Source organism: Carcharodon carcharias, chromosome 8 (genome assembly GCF_017639515.1).
Source record: "Carcharodon carcharias isolate sCarCar2 chromosome 8, sCarCar2.pri, whole genome shotgun sequence".
Classification (NCBI taxonomy): domain Eukaryota; kingdom Metazoa; phylum Chordata; class Chondrichthyes; order Lamniformes; family Lamnidae; genus Carcharodon; species Carcharodon carcharias.
Window position 1 is genome coordinate 472,540 of NC_054474.1, and position 22,878 is coordinate 495,417.

Below are 22,878 nucleotides of genomic sequence, written 5' to 3' on the forward strand. Positions count from 1 at the left end.
CAATAGTACAATAGAACACATAGGTGTTAAAGTTAAAGTTGGTGATATTATCTAAACGAATGTGCTAATTAAGAATGGATGGTAGGGCACTCAAGGTATAGCTCTAGTGGGTTTTTTTTTTATAATGGAAATAGGTGGGAAAAGGAAAATCTTTATAATTTATTGGAAAAAAAAAGGAGGAAGGGGGAAACAGAAAGGGGGTGGGGATGGGGGAGGGAGCTCACGACCTAAAGTTGTTGAATTGAATATTCAGTCCAGAAGGCTGTAAAGTCCCTAGTCGGAAGATGAGGTGTTGTTCCTCCAGTTTGCGTTGGGCTTCACTGGAACAATGCAGCAAGCCAAGGACAGACATGTGGGCAAGAGAGCAGGGTGGAGTGTTAAAATGGCAAGCGACAGAGAGGTTTGGGTCATTCTTGCGGACAGACCGCAGGTGTTCTGCAAAGCGGTCGCCCAGTTTACGTTTGGTCTCTCCAATGTAGAGGAGACCACATTGGGAGCAACGAATGCAGTAGACTAAGTTGGGGGAAATGCAAGTGAAATGCTGCTTCACTTGAAAGGAATGTTTGGGTCCTTGGACGGTGAGGAGAGAGGAAGTGAAGGGGCAGGTGTTGCATCTTTTGCGTGGGCATGGGGTTGTGCCATAGGAGGGGGTTGAGGAGTAGGGGGTGATGGAGGAGTGGACCAGGGTGTCCCGGAGGGAGCGATCCCTACGGAATGCCGATAAGGGGGGTGAAGGGAAGATGTGTTTGGTGGTGGCATCATGCTGGAGTTGGCGGAAATGGCGGAGGATGATCCTTTGAATGCGGAGGCTGGTGGGGTGATAAGTGAGGACAAGGGGGACCCTATCATGTTTCTGGGAGGGAGGAGAAGGCGTGAGGGCGGATGCGCGGGAGATGGGCCGGACACGGTTGAGGGCCCTGTCAACGACCATGGGTGGAAAACCTCGGTTAAGAAAGAAGGAGGACATGTCAGAGGAACTGTTTTTGAACGTAGCCTCATCGGAACAGATGCGACGGAGGCGAAGGAACTGAGAGAATGGGATGGAGTCCTTACAGGAAGCGGGGTGTGAGGAGCTGTAGTCGAGATAGCTGTGGGAGTCGGTGGGTTTGCAATGGATATTGGTGGACAGTCTATCACCAGAGATTGATACAGAGAGGTCAAGGAAGGGAAGGGAAGTGTCAGAGATGGACCACGTGAAAATGATGGAGGGGTGGAGATTGGAAGCAAAATTAATAAATTTTTCCAAGTCCTGACGAGAGCATGAAGCGGCACCGAAGTAATCATCGATGTACCGGAGAAAGAGTTGTGGAAGGGGGCCGGAGTAGGACTGCAACAAGGAATGTTCCACATACCCCATAAAGAGACAGGCATAGCTGGGGCCCATGCGGGTACCCATAGCCACACCTTTTATTTGGAGGAAGTGAGAGGAGTTGAAGGAGAAATTGTTCAGCGTGAGAACAAGTTCAGCCAGACGGAGGAGAGTAGTGGTGGATGGGGATTGTTCGGGCCTCTGTTCGATGAAGAAGCTAAGGGCCCTCAGACCATCCTGGTGGGGGATGGAGGTGTAGAGAGATTGGACGTCCATGGTGAAGAGGAAGCGGTAGGGGCCAGGGAACTGGAAATTGTTGATGTGACGTAAGGTGTCAGAGGAATCACGGATGTAGGTGGGAAGGGACTGGACAAGGGGAGAGAGAAGGGAGTCAAGATAACGAGAAATGAGTTCTGTGGGGCAGGAGCAAGCTGAGACGATCGGTCTACCGGGGCAGTTCTGTTTGTGGATTTTGGGTAGGAGATAGACGCGGGCCGTCCGAGGTTGGGCAACAATCAGGTTGGAAGCTGTGGGAGGGAGATCCCCAGAGGAGATGAGGTCAGTGACAGTCCTGGAAACAGTGGCTTGATGTTCAATGGTGGGGTCATGGTCCAGGGAGAGGTAGGAGGAAGTGTCTGCGAGTTGACGCTCAGCCTCCGCGAGGTAGAGGTCAGTGCACCAGACAACAACAGCACCACCCTTGTCAGCGGGTTTGATGACAATGTCAGGGTTGGACCTGAGAGAATGGAGTGCAGTAAGTTCAGAGAGAGACAGGTTAGAATGGGTGAGAGGAGCAGAGAAATTGAGACGACTAATGTCGCGCCAACAGTTCTCAATCAAAAGATCGAGAGAAGGTAAGAATCCAGAGGGAGGGGTCCAGGCGGAGGGAGAATATTGGAGATGGGTAAAAGGATCCGTTGAACTGGGAGAGGACTCCAGCCCAAAGAAGTGAGCCCGGAGACGAAGACGGCGGAAGAAGAGTTCAGCATCATGCCGAGCCCGAAATTCATTGAGGTGAGGGCGTAAGGGTATGAAACTAAGTCCTTTGCTGAGCACTGAACGTTCAGCATCGGAGAGGGGAAGGTCAGGGGGTATAGTGAATACACGGCTGGGGTTGGGATTGGAAGATGGGGTGGGGACGGAGGGACAGGCCGGGGTGGAGGGTCCTAGATGGGTGTTGGTGTCGATGAGTTGTTGGAGCTTGCGTTCCTTAGCACTTGAGAGAAAGAGAAAAAGTTTCTTGTTGAGGCGTCGGATGAGCCGAAGGATAAAATGAAACTGGGGGCACGCGCAGCTTTGAAAAAGGGTACGGCGGTGCTGCTGGAGGGAGAGGTCGAGTGTGTTCATATGGCAGCGCATGGCACTGAGAGTGGATTTCAGAATGTGACAGGAACAGCAGTCCGAGAAACGTTTTATGTCCCGGAGATACCTGTAATCCTGGGTGGGTTCGAAACATGAGGGGTGGAATTTCAGTTGAAATCCACGTGGGGTAAGTCGGAGACAGAGACAGTCACTGAGAAAGGAGATATGGCTGTGAAAGCGGGTTTTAGTAAACACCTTGTCAAACACTAGGAGGGAAATGGAAAGCAATGAAGGTGAACAAGGCAACAGAGAGATACGGCAAATCTTGTCGCAGAGAGGAACAGAACTTCTTCAAGGAGGTAGGCATTTCTTGAAGAGCAGTGGCAGTCAATTAAACACAGATTTTCCCTTCAGACTTGTTGAGCAAACACCTTTCCTCGTGCTGGACAGCATCACATTGTGGGCGGTAACTAAAGCATTCATCAATGACTCCCACAGAAAAAGCCCAGTAAAATGAATATAGTGTTAGTGAGACTGAACCATTATCTCTGATCTCTGTCATTGTCTCTATACATTTATTGCTGAAGGTTTGATGGTATCACACAAAAAGTAATATATTTCTGACTGGAATTTGATAACATCTCTTTTATATCTGCTGCCCTGATGGCCGGTTGGTAGGTTCAGACTGAAACTGCACTTTGAAAACCAGTAGGTCTCACATTTCAACCGTCAGTCTGCAGGAAGTTAACTTATTGCAGCTGTAGTGTCAGTGGGAGGAGAAAAGTAAAACCATCAGGGGCTCTTAGTCCCGGTTTGTGTACAAAGCTGCGTGTAGAAGTTGGATATAGACAAGACCAGGGTTGCCAATGATGCTCTCCTGATAGAATAGCTTGGAGACATTCGGCATCCAGGCCCACAGGTCAAGAATAGTTGTCTTTGGACTTGCCTGCCTTTGGTGGACACAAAATGCCAATGAACTGTACACCAGCACCAGCCAACCTAATATTTACCAGCCTTGCGTCAGCAGGGAGCACTCTTACCTCTGAGTCAGAAGGTTCTGAATTCAAGCCCTATGACAGATGCTGGAGCCCATAACCCAAACTGATGCTCCGAGTGTAAGTTTGAGGGAAAGCTGCACTGTTCGAGGTGCTGTCTTTTGGATGTGATGTTTAACTGAGACCCTGCCTGCTGCCTCAAGTGGAAATGAATCCCATGGCCCTGTTGTCCTGGTCAATATTTATCCCTAAAATCAACATTGGTAAAACAGATTATCTGGCTGTTATCACATTGCTGTTTGTGGGATCTTGCTGTGCACAAATTGGCTGCTGCATTTCCTACATTTCATAGTGACGACATTTCAAAAGTACTTCATTGGCTGTAAAGTATTTGGGATGTCCTGAGATTGTGAAAGGCACTATAGAAATGAAACTCTTTCTTAAGAATGAAGAGAAGACAATTGAAGACAAGTAAAGCATTTTATACAAGAGATAAAATCGCAGGTAATGCATTTTCACAGGTACAATTGAACCATCTGGAGGTGTAGAACTTTTTTTTTCTATTCAAAAATTCATTAAAGTGAAAAATGTGATGCCACAAAGGAACAAACGTGGCGACATGAAAATAATATACACTGTCCATGAACCCACCACATCAGCCACACAATAATACACTGTCCATGATCACCACCACATCAGCTACACAATGGGAATTTCTCAACATTGATTGCAAAGATTAAAGTAACTTATGCATTATTTTGTTTTATTTACTTAAACTAATAAACGTTATTTCTCTATTGTATGTGACACTAAGTCTTGGTGACATGTGACATTAAAACAATTTATAGGTGGAAAACTTACGCAATGTTGAGTCAATACAAAACTGGAATGTTCCAGGTTCGATCATTGATCTGGGTTGACACATCTCAAGTGAATGGGGTTGGCGGGGGGAGGGGGGGCAGGGTTGGTGGGGCGGGGGGGGCGCGGAGGTAAGAGGGGTAGTCTTGACCTCAGTGCCTGGGATTGGGGGATGAATTCTGCCCAGGATGGCCTCTTTGATTACTATCTCTCTGGGAAGCATGTGTACAGACAACAGGTGAGAGCTAAAGTCTATGATGTCCCCATGATCCAACAGCATGCCCACAATCACCGCCTAAAAGAAAGACTTGCATTTATATAGCACCTTTCATGTCCTCAGAATGTCCCAAACTGCTTTGCAGACAATGGAGTAATTCTGAAGCACCATCACTGTTTCACATAGGGAGTACAGCAGCCAATTTATACACAGCAAGCTCCCACAAATAGCATTGTGATAATGACCAGAGAACCTGCTTTCTAGTGTCGTCAGTTGAATGATATATGTTGGCTAAGACTTCAGAAAGTAATCTCCTATTCTTCTTCAAAATAGTGCTATGGTTACCTGAAAGGGAAAATGACTTGGTTTAAAATTTCACCTGAAAGATGGCATCTCAGACAGTGCAACACTCCTGCAACACTGGAATATCTGCCTTGAATTTGTGTTCAATTCTTTGGGGTTGGGCCTGAATCCACAACCTTCTGATTCAAGGCAAGTGTTACTCATCGGGTCACAATTGACACATAGGGTGATTGAAGAATGCCTGCTTGGGTGAGGCAATAAAACCCACGTAACAGTCCTCCAAAAGTCCCCCAGTTTCAGGAAAGGAGGGCAGCAAATGTGCTTAAAAACCCTAATTTGCTCAACAATCCCACAGAGTTAAAACCAGCCCATATTCTGATTGAGAGGTAAGCAAGATGAAGGCAGTAGCACATCACAGAGTGCAGCTCGAAACAGGGGGTGAGCTTGGAATTTGGTGAGCGAGGTATTTTAAAGGTTAATCTCTTTCTAAAATCTGGTCTAGTTTGCAGTTAACATTTAACTGCAATTTATTGTTAAAGTTAAATTTCTTTCAATCTGTTAGGGATAAAGAAGCTCCCACTGGAGAGGTGGTTGCAGTTAGTTAATCAAGTGGCTGGTTAGAACTGGGTCTCCTATGGCCAGCAGGTGCTGACCCACATCTATAGAATTTCAGCTAGTAAAGCAAATGAATTAAGTAAGCGTGAAGACAGAAGCTCTTCACTGAGTGCGGCTCTAAACAGAGTGTGAGTTTGGAGTTTGGTAAGTGAGGGGATTCAGTGCATTGGGGTAGGTGGTGCTGTTCTGACCATTTACATAAAAGCAGGTTGGTGATTTTTAAGGTTATCTTTTTCTTTAAATGGGGAACAGTAGTTTCAACTTGTAATGGACAGATATGTGTATTGAATTAATTTTATAGCTTAACTAGTTAATCTACTTAACTACTTAAATTTATAGCTAGTTAATCCAGTTAACTAATTTATCCACTTGCCTCTGAGTCATATAGTTCAGGGTTCAAGTCCCACTCCAGGGCTGAAGGACAAAAAAAATCAAGGCCGACTGCTATACTGAGGAAGTGCTTCACTGTTGGAGGTTCCATCTGTTGGATGAGATGTCAAACCAAGGCCCTATCTGCCTCCTTAGGTGGATATGAAAGAATCTATCATCTTATTTTGCAGAAGAGCAGGGGAGTTCTCAGATGCTGAGATATTCCTCAGACACTAGAGCAGTCCATGTCCAAATGTAGCAAGAACTGGACAATATCCAGGCTTGGGCTGACATGTGGCCAAGTAACATTCACGCCTCACAAGTGTCAAACAATGACCATCTCCAACAAGAGAGAATCCAACCATCGACCCCTGATGTTCACAGCATTACCATTACTGAACCCTCCCCACTATCAACAACCTGGAGATTACCATTGATCAGAAACTGAACTGGACCAGCCATATAAATACTGTAGCTACAAGAGCAGGTCAGAGACTAGGAGACCTGTGGTGAGTTACTCACTTCATGACTCCCCAAAGCCTATCCACCATCTACAAGGTACAAGTCACTTGGCTGGTTGAGTGTAGTTCCCATAACACTAAGAGGCTTGACACCATTCAGGACAAAGCAGCCCGCTTGATTGGCACCACATCCACAAACATTCACTCTCTCCACCACCAATGCACATTGGTAGCAGCAGTGTGTACCATCTAAATCTTGCACTGTAGGAACTCAGCAAGGCTCCTTTGACAGCACCTTCCAAACTCATGGCCACTACCCCCTAGAAGGACAAGGGCAGCAGATAGATGGGAACACCACCACCTGGAAGTTCCCCTCCAAGTCACTCACCATCCTGAATTGGAAATATATCACCGTTCCTTCACTGTCATTGGGTCAAAATCCTGGAACTCCCTTCCTAACAACACTGTGGGTCTCCCTACACCACATGGACTGCAGAGGTTTAGGAAGGCAGCTCACCACCACCTTCTCAAGGGCAATTAGGAATGGTCAATAAATGCCGGCCCAGCCAGCGAAGCCCACACCCCGCAAAGGAATTTTAAAAAATTCTCCCTGGTGTTCAGGCCATCAACATTGTAGCACAAGTGTCTGGCACATATAGGGTTAACATGAGACTGCGTACAGTACTGCCCACACAGTGATGTATGAGAACACATGACCCACACTTAGGGGTGTGTCCAATGTTGGACAGAGCTGTGTGCATAAGCAAGCATGGGGATTGCTCCGAGCTTGAACCCTTTACTGTATATACGTGCAAATAAATACATACAGTTAACCTACTAAGACTACGAAGAATTCATTTACACATCCTGAACAATATCCAACACCCTACAGCAAACATTACTAAAACAGATTATCCAGTCTTTATCACATTTCTGTTTGTGAGAGATGCTGTGTGCAAATTAGCTGCTGTGTTTCCTATATCACAACAGCAGCTGCACTTCAAAAGTGATTCACTGGCTGTGCACCGCTTTGAGGCACCAGGTGACTGAAAAGTAAATCTTTCTTTCTATGAATACAATTCAAGTCCAGAGTCAGGGCACAGGAGCAAAGGGGAATCAGGACTCATGCTGCCCCTGTTTTGGACTCAGTTCAGTGTTTCACAAAAGCCTAAACTCTGAGGCTAATATTGGTGTGAAACCAGAACCACATTTCACTGACACTGAACTGATGGTGTAAGTGCTGATAAGTAAGGTGTTGAGACAAAAAGTACAGGACGGCATCAAGTTTGGAAACAGTTGTGGAGAGTGGAGTTGAAATTGCACTGTGTGCTATCAATAGGAATATTATTAACACTTTCATATGAAATCCCTTTTATTTGTTTTTTGTTCAAATAGCTCTTCTAATTTGTCTTTAAGGGATAGCAGCATGACATCAGTAGGAAGGAAGTGTGTCATGCAATCCACTCTGAGTTTCACTTTTGCTTATGGGAAGAGCGCATGCACACACACATAGCTCTGCTGTTGATATCTTCAAGCCTTCTACCTATGTGGAAATATTCTCATGCACCTAGTCCAAATAAAGCAACCCACAATGTGTTTACACAATCCTTATGAGTGATTAGTGCCTTTACATCACTATAACAACATGGCAGTGCTCAACGGTGGTCAAACAGCCCAGCAGCAAGATTAAGTACAAGTACAACATGGTGAACAGCCTTAGGCAAAAGACAATCCTCGATGTTTTGATCAGACAATTTGGTCAACCAAATTGCAGCACTGGAGAGTGTTGAGAATGCAGTGGGTGGCTGCGAAGAAAAGCTTTGGAGACCAAGTGCTGGGACAGTGGTTCTGTCTTCACAAAAGAGGACACAAATACTTTCCCAGAAATGTTAAGGAACCAAGGGTCTATTGAGAGGGAGGAATTGAAGAAAATTAGTGTTAGTAAAAAAATGGTACGAGAGAAATTAATGAGGTTAAAGACTGAAAAATTCCCAGAGCCTAATAATCTACACCCCAGAGTACTAAAGGAAGTGGCCCTGCAATTATTGGATGCATTGGTGGTCATCTTCCAAAATTCTATAGACTCTGGAGCAGTTCCTACAGATTGAAGGGTGACAAATGTAACCCCACTATTTAAAAAAGGAAGGAGAGAAAAAACAGAGAATTAGAGACCAGTTAGCCTAACATCAGTAGTGGGGAAAATGCTAGAGTCTATTATAAAAGACGTGGTAACAGAACACTTGGAAAGCATTAATTAATCACAGAATCACACAGTGCAGAAGAGGCCCTTTGGCCCATCAAGTCTGTACTGACACAGGAGAAAGACCTGACCTACCTACCTAATCCCATTTACCAGCACGTGACCCATAGCCTTGAATGTTATGATGTGCCAAGTGCTCATCCAGGTACTTTTTAAAGGATGTGAGGCAACCCGCCTCCACCACCCTCCCAGGCAGTGCATTCCAGACCGTCACCACCCTCTGGGTAAAAACGTTTTTCCTCACATCCCCCCTAAACCTCCTGCCTCTCACCTTGAACTTATGTCCCCTTGTGACTGACCCTTCAACTAAGGGGAACAGCTGCTCCCTACCCACCCTGTCCATGCCCCTCATCTTGTACACCTCGATCAGGTCATCCCTCAGTCTTCTCTGCTCCAACAAAAACAACCCAAGTCTATCCAACCTCCCTTCATAACTTAAATGTTTCATCCCAGGCAACATCCTGGTGAATCTTCTCTGCACCCCCTCCAATGCAATCACACCCTTCCTATAATGTGACGACCAGAACTGCACACAGTACTCCAGCAAGTGTCCCATATGCCTTTTTCACCACCCCACTAACATGCCCCTCTGCCTTCAGAGATCTATGGACACATACACCAAGGTCTCTTTGTTCTTCAGAATTTCCTAGTGTCATGCCGTTCATCGAATATTTCCTTGTCAAATTATTCCTTCCAAAGTGTACCATCTCACACTTTTCAGGGTTAAATTCTGCCACGTATCTGCTCATTTGACCATCCCGTCTATATCTTCCTGTAGCCCAATCCTCTCAACCTCACTGTTAACCACCCAGCCAATCTTTGTGTCATCCGCAAACTTACTAATCCTACCCCCTACATAGTCATCTATGTTGTTTATATAAATGACAAATAATAGGGGACCCAGCACAGATCCCTGTGGTACACCACTGGACACTGGCCTCCAGTCACTAAAGCGTCTTCCTTTCATCACCCTCTGTCTCTTACAACTAAGCCAATATTGAATCCACCTTATCAAATTACCCTGTATCCCATGTGCTTTTGCCTTCTTTATAAGTCTCCCATGTGGGACCTTGTCAAAGGCTTTGCTGAAATCCATATAAACTACATCAACTGCACTCCCCTCATCTACACACCTGGTCACCTCCTCAAAAAATTCAATCAAATTTGTTAGGCATGACCTCCCTCTGATAAAGCCATGTTGACTATCCCTGATCAGACCTTGCCTCTCCAAATGGAGATAGATTCTCTCCTTCAGAGTTTTCTCCAATAGTTTCCCTACCACTGACATGAGACTCACTGGCCTGTAGTTCCCTGGCTTATCTCTACAACCCTTCTTGAATAGCAGAACCACATTAGCTGTTCTCCAGTCCTCTGGCACCTCCCCTGTGGCCAGAGCGGAATTAAAAATTTGGGTCAGAGCCCCTGCGATCTCCTCCCTTGCCTCCTGCAGCAGCCTGGGACACAAATCATCTGGACCTGGAGATTTGTCCACTTTTAAGCCTGCCAACCTTCTCACTCCCTATATCAATTTGCTCAAGAACCTCGCTGTCATAGATTGCCCCCTTGGTCCCTAATGGACCCTACTTTGTCCCTGGTTATCCTCTTCCCATTGATATACCTATAGAATATCTTGGGATTTTCCCTCCTTTTACCAGCCAGAGCTTTCTCATATCCCCTTTTTGCTCTCCTAATTGCTTTCTTAAGCTCCCTCATGCACTGTCTGTACTCCACTAATGCCTCTGCTGATTTCCTTCCCATGTACCTGCTAAAAACCTCTCTTTTCCTTCTCATCGTAACCTGAATATCTCTGGTCATCCATGGGTCTCTGGGCTTGTTACTCCTTCCATCCTCTCCACATCCACCTTGTTATGTCCCATCAGGATCTTCCATGTTTCAATCAAGTCACCTCTTACTCTTCTAAACTCCAATGGATTCAAGCCCAGCCTGTCCAACCTTTCCTCATAGGACAACCTTCCCATTCCCGTTATTAATCGGGTAAACCTTCTCTGAACTGTTTCCAACACATTTATATCCTTCCTTAAATTAGGAGACAAGTACTGTACACAATGCTCCAGATGTGGTCTCACTGGTGCCCTAGACAACTGAAGCATAACCTCCCTACTTTTGTATTCACTTCCCGACGCAACAAATGATAACATTCTGTTAGTTTTCCGAATTACCTGCTGCATCTGCATACCAACCTTTTGTGATTCATGCACTAGGACACCCAGATCCCTCTGCATCTCAGAACTCTGCAATCTCTCACCATTTTGATGGTGGTAGAGTTAGAAAAATTAAGAACTTTTGAATAAGTACTGGTGGCATGGACGCACAATAATTGTATATAGTTTTGGCACTTGTAAATATATGTTAGCTCGCACTGATTAGAAGTTTCATGGATTCATTCTTGCTGCTATTTGTTGAAATGGTTGCGCACAGTCCACCAAATCCAGGTGAGGGACATTCTGGGAGGCCAAGGATGGGTTTTCCTCCCCCTAATACACAACAGCACACGGAGACATTGATCTTTGACAAGAGTGCTGAGAGCCATGTGCGAGATGCCTCCCACTCACACTAATCAACTTGCCTCCACTCCCCTAAAAACATAGAAACTAGGAGCAGGAGTCGGTCATTCAGCCCTCCGAGCCTGCTCTGCCATTCAATATGATCATGGCTGATCCTCCATCTCAACACCATACTCCCGCTCTCTTGATACCTTTAGAGTCTAGAAATCTATCCATTTCCTTCTTAAATATATTCAGTAACTTGGCCTCTACAGCCTCTGTGGTAGAGAATTCCATAGGTTCATCACCCTCTGAGTGAAGAAGTTTCTCCTCATCTCAGTCCTAAATGGTCCATATACTGAGACTGTGACCCCTTGTTCTAGACAAAGGAAATATCATCCCTGCATCCAGCCTGTCCATCCCTGTCAGAGCTTTATACATTTCAATGAGATCCCCTCTCATTCTTCTAAGCTCCACTGAACACAGGCCTAGTCGCCCAATCTCTCCTCATACGACAATCCTGCCATCCCAGGGATCAGTCTGGTGAACCTTCGCTGCACTCCCTCTTTGGCAAGTATATCTTTCCTTAAGTAAAGGGACTAAAACTGTACGCAATACTCCAGGCGTGGTCTCACCAAGGCGCTGTACAGCTGCAGTGTAACATCCTTGCTCCTGTACTTGCTCCAATGAAGGCCAACATAACATTTACCTTCTTAACTGCTTGCTGCACCTGCATGCTTGCTTTCAGTGATTGGTGAACAAGGACATCAAGGTCCCTTTGTACATCAACATTTCCCAATCTATCACCATTTAAATAATACTCTGCCATTCTGTTTTTCCTACCAAAGTGGATAACTTCACACTTATCCACATTATACTGCATCTGCCATGTATTTGCCCACTCATTCAACCTGAAATCGCTGCAGGACAGTGCAATGTTGCCTAATTAATTTCAACCCCCATAAACAATGGGAACTCCATTCTCAACAGCAGCCTTCCTGCGCAGTAAACACTGACTCAATTCAGAACGTTTTATTAGTTGTTTCTGTTAATGTTCCTGTTTCTCCAGATGAATCCAGCTTTTGGGATAGAATCCCACTTGCATCAGCTCAGCAACTTCCAGACTGCAAACAATTCTAAATTGGGCCAGTGAATCATGTAAGACTGTTTAATTACTGTGGGTATCCAATCATGACCTCTCCTAATGTCTACACACACTTGCATTCCAGCAAATTTGTGGGACACTATATCAGCACTCAACCACAATCTCTCCTCCCAAAGCCCTGAACACCCATTCCCACGCTAATGTCTGGAATGTGTTAATTCAGTTCAAATAGGAATTAGGCAATTTTCAAGTTAGCATGATTTAGAATGACAGCAATCCATGGAATTGTCAACTCATTAGGGATTTTTTTTCAATAGAATGGCCCAATTATTTCAGTAAATTCTTGTGGAGCGTCAACTCTATAAGGTATCCTCAGACAGTTGTGATAAGTTGAAATATTATCCTGTTACACTAGCACTTTTTTGTTAAACGTTTGAAGAAAGCAGGATTGAAATGTCTATTGTGTCATGCTGTTTAAAATAACAGACCTGCCTCCAATTTGTCTGGCCATGCTGTCTTGATAAGTGGTAGGTAAAGACTGTGCTGGTAATAAGTTAAACGGTCAATGCAAGTGGTGACAATTGAGTAAACACATCAGCCAGAAGGGTGTCACAATTACTTGTAGAATAGAATCATACAGCACATTTGGCCCGTCATGCCCATGCTGATTCATTGAAAGAGCTATCCAGTTAATCCCACTCTCCTGCACTTTCTCAATGTCACTCGAGTATTTAATCAATTCCCTTCTGAAAGTTATTATTGAATCTGTTTCAGGTAGCGTGTTCCAGATCACCATGTGCGGAAGACAGGCGGTGGCACAATCCCTACCTGGAAAATTGCCAACCAGCCAGAAACTTTCAACCTAAATGAGGCCTAATTATTCAAATTGGCTGCTCACCAAACAGACTGATTGTTTAGTGACCTGGTTCTTCCAATGTTTCACATTTGGAGATGGAAATAAAAGACTTGGCTGGACAATTGGAGGTGGGAGGCCATATGATCAAACATCCTGGAATACATCCAACCAGAATTGGCAAATCTAATCCAAACGCTGGGCAACAACCATGCATTCAGATCCTGCAGGCAATGCAGTGAATGGTTCCAGCACTGATCCAGGGCCTCAGAGAACTGGACAACAATGCACATTTTGGGCAAAACTTGAGTTTTCATCTTTAAAGAAGATGATTAAGAGAAGCCAGAAATAATTAAGATAGTCCTCTTCTTGTTGTGTATGACATCTTGCAGCTTTACAAGCCTAAATACAAGTTGGACAGCCAAATTGTGTATTTGTGTGTGTGTGTGTCTGTGTTTTGTGTATGCATGTGTTTGTGCGCATGTGCCTGTGTGAACTTGTGTATGTGTCTATGTACGTGCACGCATATGTGCGTGTGCTCAGATGTTCATATGTATGCATGTACACGTTTTGCGTCTGTGTGTGTGTGTGTGTGTGTGTGTGTGTGTGTGTGAGTGCATGTGTGTTTGAGAGATTGTGTGTGTGTTTAAGTGAGAGAGAGGGAGAGAGGAGTCTGTGTGTGTGCACGGCTTTTTTGCCATATCATCCCAATCCCACCTCATTAATTATGCAGCCACAGGGAATATGCTGTCTCGCTAGCAGGCAGGCTCTGAACCACCCCCCATGCCATTACATCACTGCTTCCTCACTCTGGGCGCCATGTCTGAACTGCAGCCACACACACAGTTCCCAACGCTTGCAGCCCAGGTCTGCTCCAGTGAAGACATGGCCCTGAAAGCCAAGAAGAGTTCAGCGACTGGAATGCCTTTTGGAGGCCGACCATGATGTCCTCCACCCCCACTCTGGCCACAGTAAGTCCAGCAATCTCACCACTCCGGCTTGGTCGGTGACAGCAGTGGTGGTCGGTGCCAATGCTGCACAGAACAGGTTGGCCGCCCAGTGCAGATAGAGGGTGAATGATCTCATCCATGCAGCCAGGGTAAGGCAACCATCTCATCTCTCTAAACTCACACACTCACAAGGTCATCACACTTTCGGAAAAGGTGATGAGGTACTGGTATTGTCACTGGACTAGTCATCCCGACAGCTAGGATAATGCTCTCAGGACCCGGGTTCAAATCCTGCCACGGATTTTGAATTCAATTAAAGTCTGGAATTAAAAGTCTAACAATGACCATGGAACCATTGTTGATTGTTGTAAAAACGCACCTAGTTCACTAATGCCCCTTAGGGAAGGAAATCTGCCGTCCTTACTTGGTCTGGCCTACATGTGACTCCAGACCCACAGCAATGTGGTTGACTCTTAAATGCCCTCTGAAATGGCCTAGCAAGCCACTCAGTTCTCAAGGGCAATTAAGGATGGGCAACAAATGTTGGCCTTGCCATCAATGGCCCCATCCATGGACAAATGAAAAAAACATTCATTGGCATCTCGCTCACTGCCAGTTCAAGGGACATCACCACTCACACTCTCTCACACACCCTCACATCTCCATCTGGCCTCATGTCCTCTGGAGACTGCCTCCTCAGCTCTCACCATCTTGAGGCCACTTGCACAGATCAGCATGTGCCCCGACCTGCACCCTGGGATACCCCTCTTCCCTAAGCAAGCCCTAGCCCTGCAGCCACTGAAAAGCCACCCCCGCCTAATGGCTGGTCTGGTGGGTAGAGAGCTGTTCATGGGCCACCTTGAAAGTGATGTGGTGCTGCCTGCGAAGCCTGGCGCTGATGATCGCGAGTGTTGCCCAAAGTAAGGTAGGCAACAAACCTTGGAGTCCTGAGCAGAGTGCAGCTCACCAGATACACGTTGCTTAGGTACACTTGTGAAACACATTGGTGGGCAATCACTCTAATGTGCTCGAAAAATCCAGTCTGGGGGGATGATTCCAGTGATTCACAATTTTTGGCCATCTCACCACATTGTCCACTCAAACCGCCAAACATGCGCAATGCCAAAGGGCATGGAAACTTCCGCCCTGTTTGTGCCCACTTGTGTGCACGTGCTCGGGACTTCAGGTGCATGCATGTGCACGTTGGTGTCTGTGCGTGTGCGCGCATCATGTTTGTGTGTGTGTGTGTGTGCATGTACAAGAGTGCGTGTGCATGTACAAGTGTATGCATGTGCGCTGGTCTCTGTGCACGTGCAGCCACATGTGTGAATGTGCTCATTTATGCACGTGCGTGCATGTCTGCGCATGTGGGCATGTGTGCATGAATTTGTGGGCGATCGTGTGTGTGTGTGTGTGAGAAACATAGAAACATAGGAAATAGGAGCAGGAGGAGGCCATTCGGCCCTTTGAGCCTGCTCCGCCATTCAATATGATCATGACTGATCCTCTATCTCAACCCCATACCCCTGCTCTCTCCTCCCATACCACTTGACGCTTTTAGTCTAGAAATCTATCTGTTTCTTCCTTAGATATATTCAGTGACTTGGCCTCCACAGTCTCTGTGGTTGAGAATTCCACAGGTTCCTCACCCTCTGAATGAAGACGTTTCTCCTCATCGCAGTCCTAAATGGCATACCCCGTATCCTGAGACTGTGACCCCTTGTTCTAGACACCCCCAGCCAGAGGAAATACCATCCCTGCATCCAGCCTGTCCAGCCCTGTCAGAGCTTTATACATTTCAACGAGACCCCTACACATTCTTCTAAACTCCAATGAACACAGGCCTAGTCGGCCCAGTCTCTCCTCATCCGACAATCCTGCCATCCCAGGAATCAATCTGGTGAACTTTCACTGCACTCCCTCTGTGGCAAGTATATCCTTTCTTAGGTAAGGAGACCAAAACTGCACATAATACTCCAGGTGTGGTCTCACCAAGGCCCTGTCCAGCTGCATTAAGGCATCCTTGCTCCTGTACTCAAGTCCCCTCCCAATGACGGCCAACATACCATTTACCTTCTTAACTGCTTGCTGCACCTGCATGTTTGCTTTCAGTGATTGGTGTACAAGGACACCCAGGTCACACTCACAGAGACCCCCACTCACACCCCCTCATCAACATTTCCCAATCTGTCACCATTTAAATAAAAGTCTGGTGTTCTGTTTTTCTTATCAAAGATAACTTCAAACTTATCTACATTATGCTGCATCCGCCATGTATTTGCCGACTCACTCAACCTGTCTAAATCACCTTGAAGCCCCCTAACATCCTCCTCATCGCTCAAATTCGCTACAATTTTCATGTCACCAGCAAACTTGGAAATATTACATCTGATTCCCTCAACCAAATCATTGATATGTATTGTGAATAACTGGGGCCCAAGAACTGACCCTTGCAGTACTCCACTAGTTACCACCTGCCACTCCAAAAAAGACCCATTTATTCCTGCTCTCTGTTTCCTGTCTGCTAACCAATTCTCAATCCATGCCAATATATTACCCCCAATCCCATGTGCTTTAATTTTACACATTAACCTTTTATGTGGGAATTTATCAAAAGCTCTCTGAAAATCTAAATACACAACATCCACTACTTCTTCCCTATCTATTCTGATACTTACACCCTCAAAAGCTCCAGCAGGTTTGTCTTCCCTTTCATAAATCCATGCTGACTTTGTCTAATCCTGTAGATGTTTTCTAAGTGTCCTGTTATCACATCCTTTATAATAGACTCTAGCATTTTCCCTACTAATGTTTGGGCTAATCAGTCTGTAATTTGATGTTTTCTCCCTCCATCCTTTTTTTTTAATTGTGGGGTTACGTTTCCCACCCTAAAATCTGCAGGGACCATTCCAGAATCTCCAGAATTCTGGAAGACGACAACCAACACATCCACTATTTCCATGGCCAACTCCTTTAGTACCCTGGAATGTAGATTATTGGGCCCTGGGGATTTATTGGCTTTCAGTCCCATCAATTTCTCCAGCACTATTGTTTTAATAATATCAACTTCCTCCTGGATGCTAGAAGTGTCCCTGACTTCCTATATCGCACAGGAGGAACATTCCACTTGGACGATCTGCCCTGCCATGACTTACCCTTAAATTACTCCCTTTACCTTTACTTCCTCTAGTTTAGAGAATATTAAGGACAGAAGAAATACTCACCAAGTCCTACTTATCAAGGCTGCTGCTCTTCTTACTGAGGAAAGGTAGAAAATGAGAAGATTCATTCCCTCTTCCCAAACTCCTTCTCTCACCAAACTCCAATTGAAGCACTCTAATGCAGCCCAAAGCTGTAGTACAGAAAAAAGCAGCACTGTAGATGGCTTGCTTTTAAGCTGTCTGAATCTAGCTTCTGAAAACCTGTGTAAGCCAGTTAATTAATTTATAAGCTGCTGCTGTAAGCTGAGCCAGAATAACCCCTGTTATAAAGCTGGACTAAAACTCACTTTCTCCCAACCCAAAGAGCAACTTTTAGTTATTTTATTTGCTAAAGGACAGAAAGATTAAACTTTAGATAGAAATTAACCCTTAAATTAACACTTAAAAGTCCCACTTTCACCAAACTCCAACTTAAGTACTCTAATGCAGCCCAAAGCAGCGCTCCATTGCAAAGTGTGTGTTTTGTGTGTGCATGCGCATACACTTGTATGTATGTGTGAGTGTGTGCAACTATGTGTTTGTGTGTGTCTGAGTGTGTATGTAAGAGTGAGTGAATGTGTGTTTGTGCGCATATGTGTGTGAGCGCATCTGTACATGTGCACATGCCTGTGTGTGTATTGAATGGGCTTGAGTGTGGATTTGGCTGAGTGTGGCTGTGAGTGGGGGTGTCTGTGAGTGGGGGTCTCTGTGAGTGGGGGTCTCTGTGAGTGGGGGTCTCTGTGAGTGGGGGTCTCTGTGAGTGGGGGTCTCTGTGAGTGGGGGTCTGTGTGAGTGGGGGTGTGAGTGGGAGGGTGAGTGGGAGGGTGAGTGGGAGGGTGAGTGGGGGGGGTGAGTGGGGGGGTGAGTGGGGGGGTGAGTGGGGGGGGTGAGTGGGGGGGTGAGTGGGGGGGGGTGAGTGGGGGTGGTCTCTGTGATTGTGGGTGTGAGTGGGGTGGTCTCTATGAGTGTGGGTGTGAGTGGGAGTCTCAGTGAGCGTGGGTGTGACTATGGGTGTGAGTGTGGGTGTGACTGTGGGTGTGACTGTGGGTGTGACTGGGGGTGTGAGTGGGGGTGTGAGTGGGGGTGTGAGTGGGGGTGTGAGTGGGGGTGTGAGTGGGGGTCTCTATGAGGGGGGTGTGAGTGGGGGTGTGAGTGGGGGTGTGAGTGGGGGTCTCTGTGAGTGGGGTTGTGAAGGAGGGTGTGAGTGGGGGTGTGAGGGTGGGTGAGAGTGTGGGTGTGAGTGTGGGTGAGAGTGTGGGTGAGAGTGTGGGTGTGAGTGTGGGTGTGAGTGGGGGTGTGAGTGGGGGTGTGAGTGGGGGTGTGAGTGGGGGTGTGAGTGGGGGTGTGAGTGGGGGTGTGAGTGGGGGTCTCTATGAGGGGGGTGTGAGTGGGGGTGTGAGTAGGGGTCTCTGTGAGTGGGGGTGTGAGGGTGGGTGTGAGTGGGGGTGTGAGTGGGGGTGTGAGGGTTGGTGTGAGTGGGGGTGTGAGTGGGGGTGTGAGTGGGGGTGTGAGTGGGGGTGTGAGTGGGGGTGTGAGTGGGGGTGTGAGTGGGGGTGGTCTCTGAGTGGGGGTGTGAGTGGGGGTGGTCTCTGAGTGTGGGTGTGAGTGTGAGTGTGAGTGTGGGTGTGGGTGTGGGTGTGAGTGTGAGTGTGAGTGTGAGTGTGAGTGTGAGTGTGAGTGTGGGTGTGGGTGTGGGTGTGAGTGTGGGTGTGGGTGTGGGTGTGAGTGTGGGTCTCTGTGAGTGTGGGTGTGAGGGTGTGGGTGTGAGTGTGGGTGTGAGTGTGGGTGTGGGTGTGAGTGTGAGTGTGAGTGTGAGTGTGAGTGTGAGTGTAAGTGTGGGTGTGGGTGTGGGTGTGGGTGTGGGTGTGGGTGTGTGTGTGGGTGTGGGTGTGAGTGTGGGTGTGAGTGTGGGTGTGGGTGTGGGTGTGGGTGTGGGTCTCTGTGAGTGGGGGTGTGAGGGTGGGTGTGAGTGTGGGTGTGAGTGTGGGTGTGAGTGTGGGTGTGAGTGTGGGTGTGAGTGTGGGTGTGAGTGGGGGTGTGAGTGGGGGTGTGAGTGGGGGTGTGAGTGGGGGTGTGAGTGGGGGTGTGAGTGGGGGTGTGAGGGTGGGTGTGAGTGGGGGTGTGAGTGGGGGTGTGAGTGGGGGTGTGAGTGGGGGTGTGAGGGTTGGTGTGAGTGGGGGTGTGAGTGGGGGTGTGAGTGTGGGTGTGAGTGTGAGTGTGAGTGTGAGTGTGGGTGTGGGTGTGGGTGTGGGTGAGTGTGGGTGTGAGTGTGGGTGTGGGTGTGGGTGTGGGTGTGGGTGTGGGTGTGGGTGTGGGTCTCTGTGAGTGGGGGTGTGAGGGTGGGTGTGAGGGTGGGTGTGAGTGTGGGTGTGGGACTCTGTGAGTGGGGGTGTGAGGGTGGGTGTGAGGGTGGGTGTGAGTGGGGGTGTGAGTGGGGGTGTGAGTGGGGGTGTGAGGGTGGGTGTGAGGGTGGGTGTGAGTGGGGGTGTGAGTGGGGGTGTGAGTGGGGGTGTGAGTGGGGGTGTGAGTGGGGGTCTCTGTGAGTGGGGGTGTGGGTGTGGGTGTGGGTCTCTGTGAATGGGGGTGTGAGGGTGGGTGTGAGGGTGGGTGTGAGGGTGGGTGTGAGTGGGGGTGTGAGGGTGGGTGTGAATGGGGGTGTGAGTGGGGGTGTGAGTGGGGGTGTGAGTGGAGGTGTGAGTGGAGGTCTCTGTGAGTGGGGGTGTGAGGGTGGGTGTGAGTGGGGGTGTGAGTGTGGGTGTGGGTCTCTGTGAGTGGGGGTGTGAGGGTGGGTGTGAGGGTGGGTGTGAGGGTGGGTGTGAGTGGGGGTGTGAGGGTGGGTGTGAGTGGGGCTGTGAGGGTGGGTGTGAGTGGGGGTGTGAGTGGGGATCTCTGTGAGTGGGGGTGTGAGGGTGGGTGTGAGTGGGGGTGTGAGTGGGGGTGTGAGTGGGGGTGTGAGTGGGGGTGTGAGTGGGGGTCTCTGGGAGTGGGGGTGTGAGTGGGGGTGTGAGTGGGGGTGTCTGTGAGGTTTGGTGTGAGGGTGGGTGTGAGTGGGGTGTGAGTGGGGTGTGAGTGGGGGTGTGAGTGGGGGTGTGAGTGGGGGTGTGAGTGGGGGTGTGAGTGGGGGTCTCTGTGAGTGGGGGTGTGAGTGAGGGTGTGAGTGGGGGTCTCTGAGTGGGGGGGTGAGTGGGAGTGTGAGGGTGGGGGTGAGTGGGGGGGTGAGTGGGGGGGGTGAGTGGGGGTGTGAGTGGGGGTGTGAGTGGGGGTGTGAGTGGGGGTGTGAGTGGGGATGTGTGTGGGGGTGTGTGTGGGGGTCTCTGTGGGTGGGGGTGTGAGTGGGGGTGTGAGTGGGGGTGTGTGTGGGGGTGTGTGTGGGGTTCTCTGTGGGTGGGGGTGTGAAGGTGGGGGTGTGAGAGTGGGGGTGTGAGAGTGGGGGTGTGAGAGTGGGGGTGTGAGAGTGGGGGTGTGAGTGGGGGTGTGAGTGGGGGTGTGAGTGGGGGTGTGAGTGGGGGTGTGAGTGGGGGTGTGAGTGGGGGTGTGAGTGGGGGTCTCTGTGAGTGTGGGTGTGAGTGTGGGGGTCTCTGTGGGTGGGGGTGTGAGTGGGGGTGTGAGTGGGGGTGTGAGTGGGGGTGTGAGTGGGGGTGTGAGTGGGGGTCTCTGTGAGTGGGGGTGTGAGTGGGGGTGTGAGTGGGGGTGTGAGTGGGGGTCTCTGTGAGTGGGGGTGTGAGGGTGGGTGTGAGGGTGGGTGTGAGGGTGGGTGTGAGGGTGGGTGTGAGGGTGGGTGCGAGTGGGGGTGTGAGTGGGGGTGTGAGTGGGGTGTGAGGGTGGGTGTGAGGGTGGGTGTGAGGGTGGGTGTGAGTGGGGGTGGTCTCTGTGAGTGGGGGTGTGAGTGTGGGTCTCTGTGAGTGGGCGTGTGAGTGGGCGTGTGAGTGGGCGTATGAGTGGGCGTATGAGTGGGGGTGTGAGTGGGGGTCTGTATGAGTGGGGGTGTGAGTGGGGTGGTCTCTATGAGTGTGGGTGTGAGTGGGAGTCTCAGTGAGCGTGGGTGTGACTATGGGTGTGAGTGTGGGTGTGACTGTGGGTGTGACTGTGGGTGTGACTGGGGGTGTGAGTGGGGGTGTGAGTGGGGGTGTGAGTGGGGGTGTGAGTGGGGGTGTGAGTGGGGGTCTCTATGAGGGGGGTGTGAGTGGGGGTGTGAGTGGGGGTGTGAGTGGGGGTCTCTGTGAGTGGGGTTGTGAAGGAGGGTGTGAGTGGGGGTGTGAGGGTGGGTGAGAGTGTGGGTGTGAGTGTGGGTGAGAGTGTGGGTGAGAGTGTGGGTGTGAGTGTGGGTGTGAGTGGGGGTGTGAGTGGGGGTGTGAGTGGGGGTGTGAGTGGGGGTGTGAGTGGGGGTGTGAGTGGGGGTCTCTATGAGGGGGGTGTGAGTGGGGGTGTGAGTAGGGGTCTCTGTGAGTGGGGGTGTGAGGGTGGGTGTGAGTGGGGGTGTGAGTGGGGGTGTGAGGGTTGGTGTGAGTGGGGGTGTGAGTGGGGGTGTGAGTGGGGGTGTGAGTGGGGGTGTGAGTGGGGGTGTGAGTGGGGGTGGTCTCTGAGTGGGGGTGTGAGTGGGGGTGGTCTCTGAGTGTGGGTGTGAGTGTGAGTGTGAGTGTGGGTGTGGGTGTGGGTGTGAGTGTGAGTGTGAGTGTGAGTGTGAGTGTGAGTGTGAGTGTGGGTGTGAGTGTGGGTGTGGGTGTGGGTGTGAGTGTGGGTCTCTGTGAGTGTGGGTGTGAGGGTGGGTGTGAGGGTGGGTGTGAGGGTGGGTGTGGGTGTGAGTGTGAGTGTGAGTGTGAGTGTGAGTGTGAGTGAGTGTGGGTGTGGGTGTGGGTGTGGGTGTGGGTGTGAGTGTGGGTGTGAGTGTGGGTGTGGGTGTGAGTGTGGGTGTGGGTGTGGGTGTGGGTGTGGGTGTGGGTGTGGGTGTGGGTCTCTGTGAGTGGGGGTGTGAGGGTGGGTGTGAGTGTGGGTGTGAGTGTGGGTGTGAGTGTGGGTGTGAGTGTGGGTGTGAGTGGGGGTGTGAGTGGGGGTGTGAGTGGGGGTGTGAGTGGGGGTGTGAGTGGGGGTGTGAGGGTGGGTGTGAGTGGGGGTGTGAGTGGGGGTGTGAGTGGGGGTGTGAGTGGGGGTGTGAGGGTTGGTGTGAGTGGGGGTGTGAGTGGGGGTGTGAGTGGGGGTGTGAGTGGAGGTGTGAGTGGGGGTGGTCTCTGAGTGTGGGTGTGAGTGTGAGTGTGAGTGTGAGTGTGGGTGTGGGTGTGGGTGTGGGTGAGTGTGGGTGTGAGTGTGGGTGTGGGTGTGGGTGTGGGTGTGGGTGTGGGTGTGGGTGTGGGTCTCTGTGAGTGGGGGTGTGAGGGTGGGTGTGAGGGTGGGTGTGAGTGTGGGTGTGGGACTCTGTGAGTGGGGGTGTGAGGGTGGGTGTGAGGGTGGGTGTGAGTGGGGGTGTGAGTGGGGGTGTGAGTGGGGGTGTGAGTGGGGGTCTCTGTGAGTGTGGGTGTGGGTGTGGGTGTGGGTGTGGGTCTCTGTGAATGGGGGTGTGAGGGTGGGTGTGAGGGTGGGTGT

The 22,878-nt window shown here is 49.3% G+C and overlaps 1 protein-coding gene across 6 annotated transcripts in view; it reads right to left on the bottom strand.

Annotated features, from left to right (window-relative positions):
• The window catches only part of arap3 (ArfGAP with RhoGAP domain, ankyrin repeat and PH domain 3), a 491,562-nt gene that overhangs the window by 274,799 nt on the left and 193,885 nt on the right, over positions 1-22,878 (bottom strand). Inside the window, exon 3 of one of the 6 annotated variants that reach the window (XM_041193179.1) lies at positions 17,326-17,359. The exons of the other annotated variants lie outside the window; for them this stretch is intronic. The gene's annotated coding sequence lies outside the window, so the exon portion shown is untranslated. The remainder of the gene's footprint in view (positions 1-17,325; positions 17,360-22,878) is intronic. 6 annotated transcript variants of the gene reach the window in all.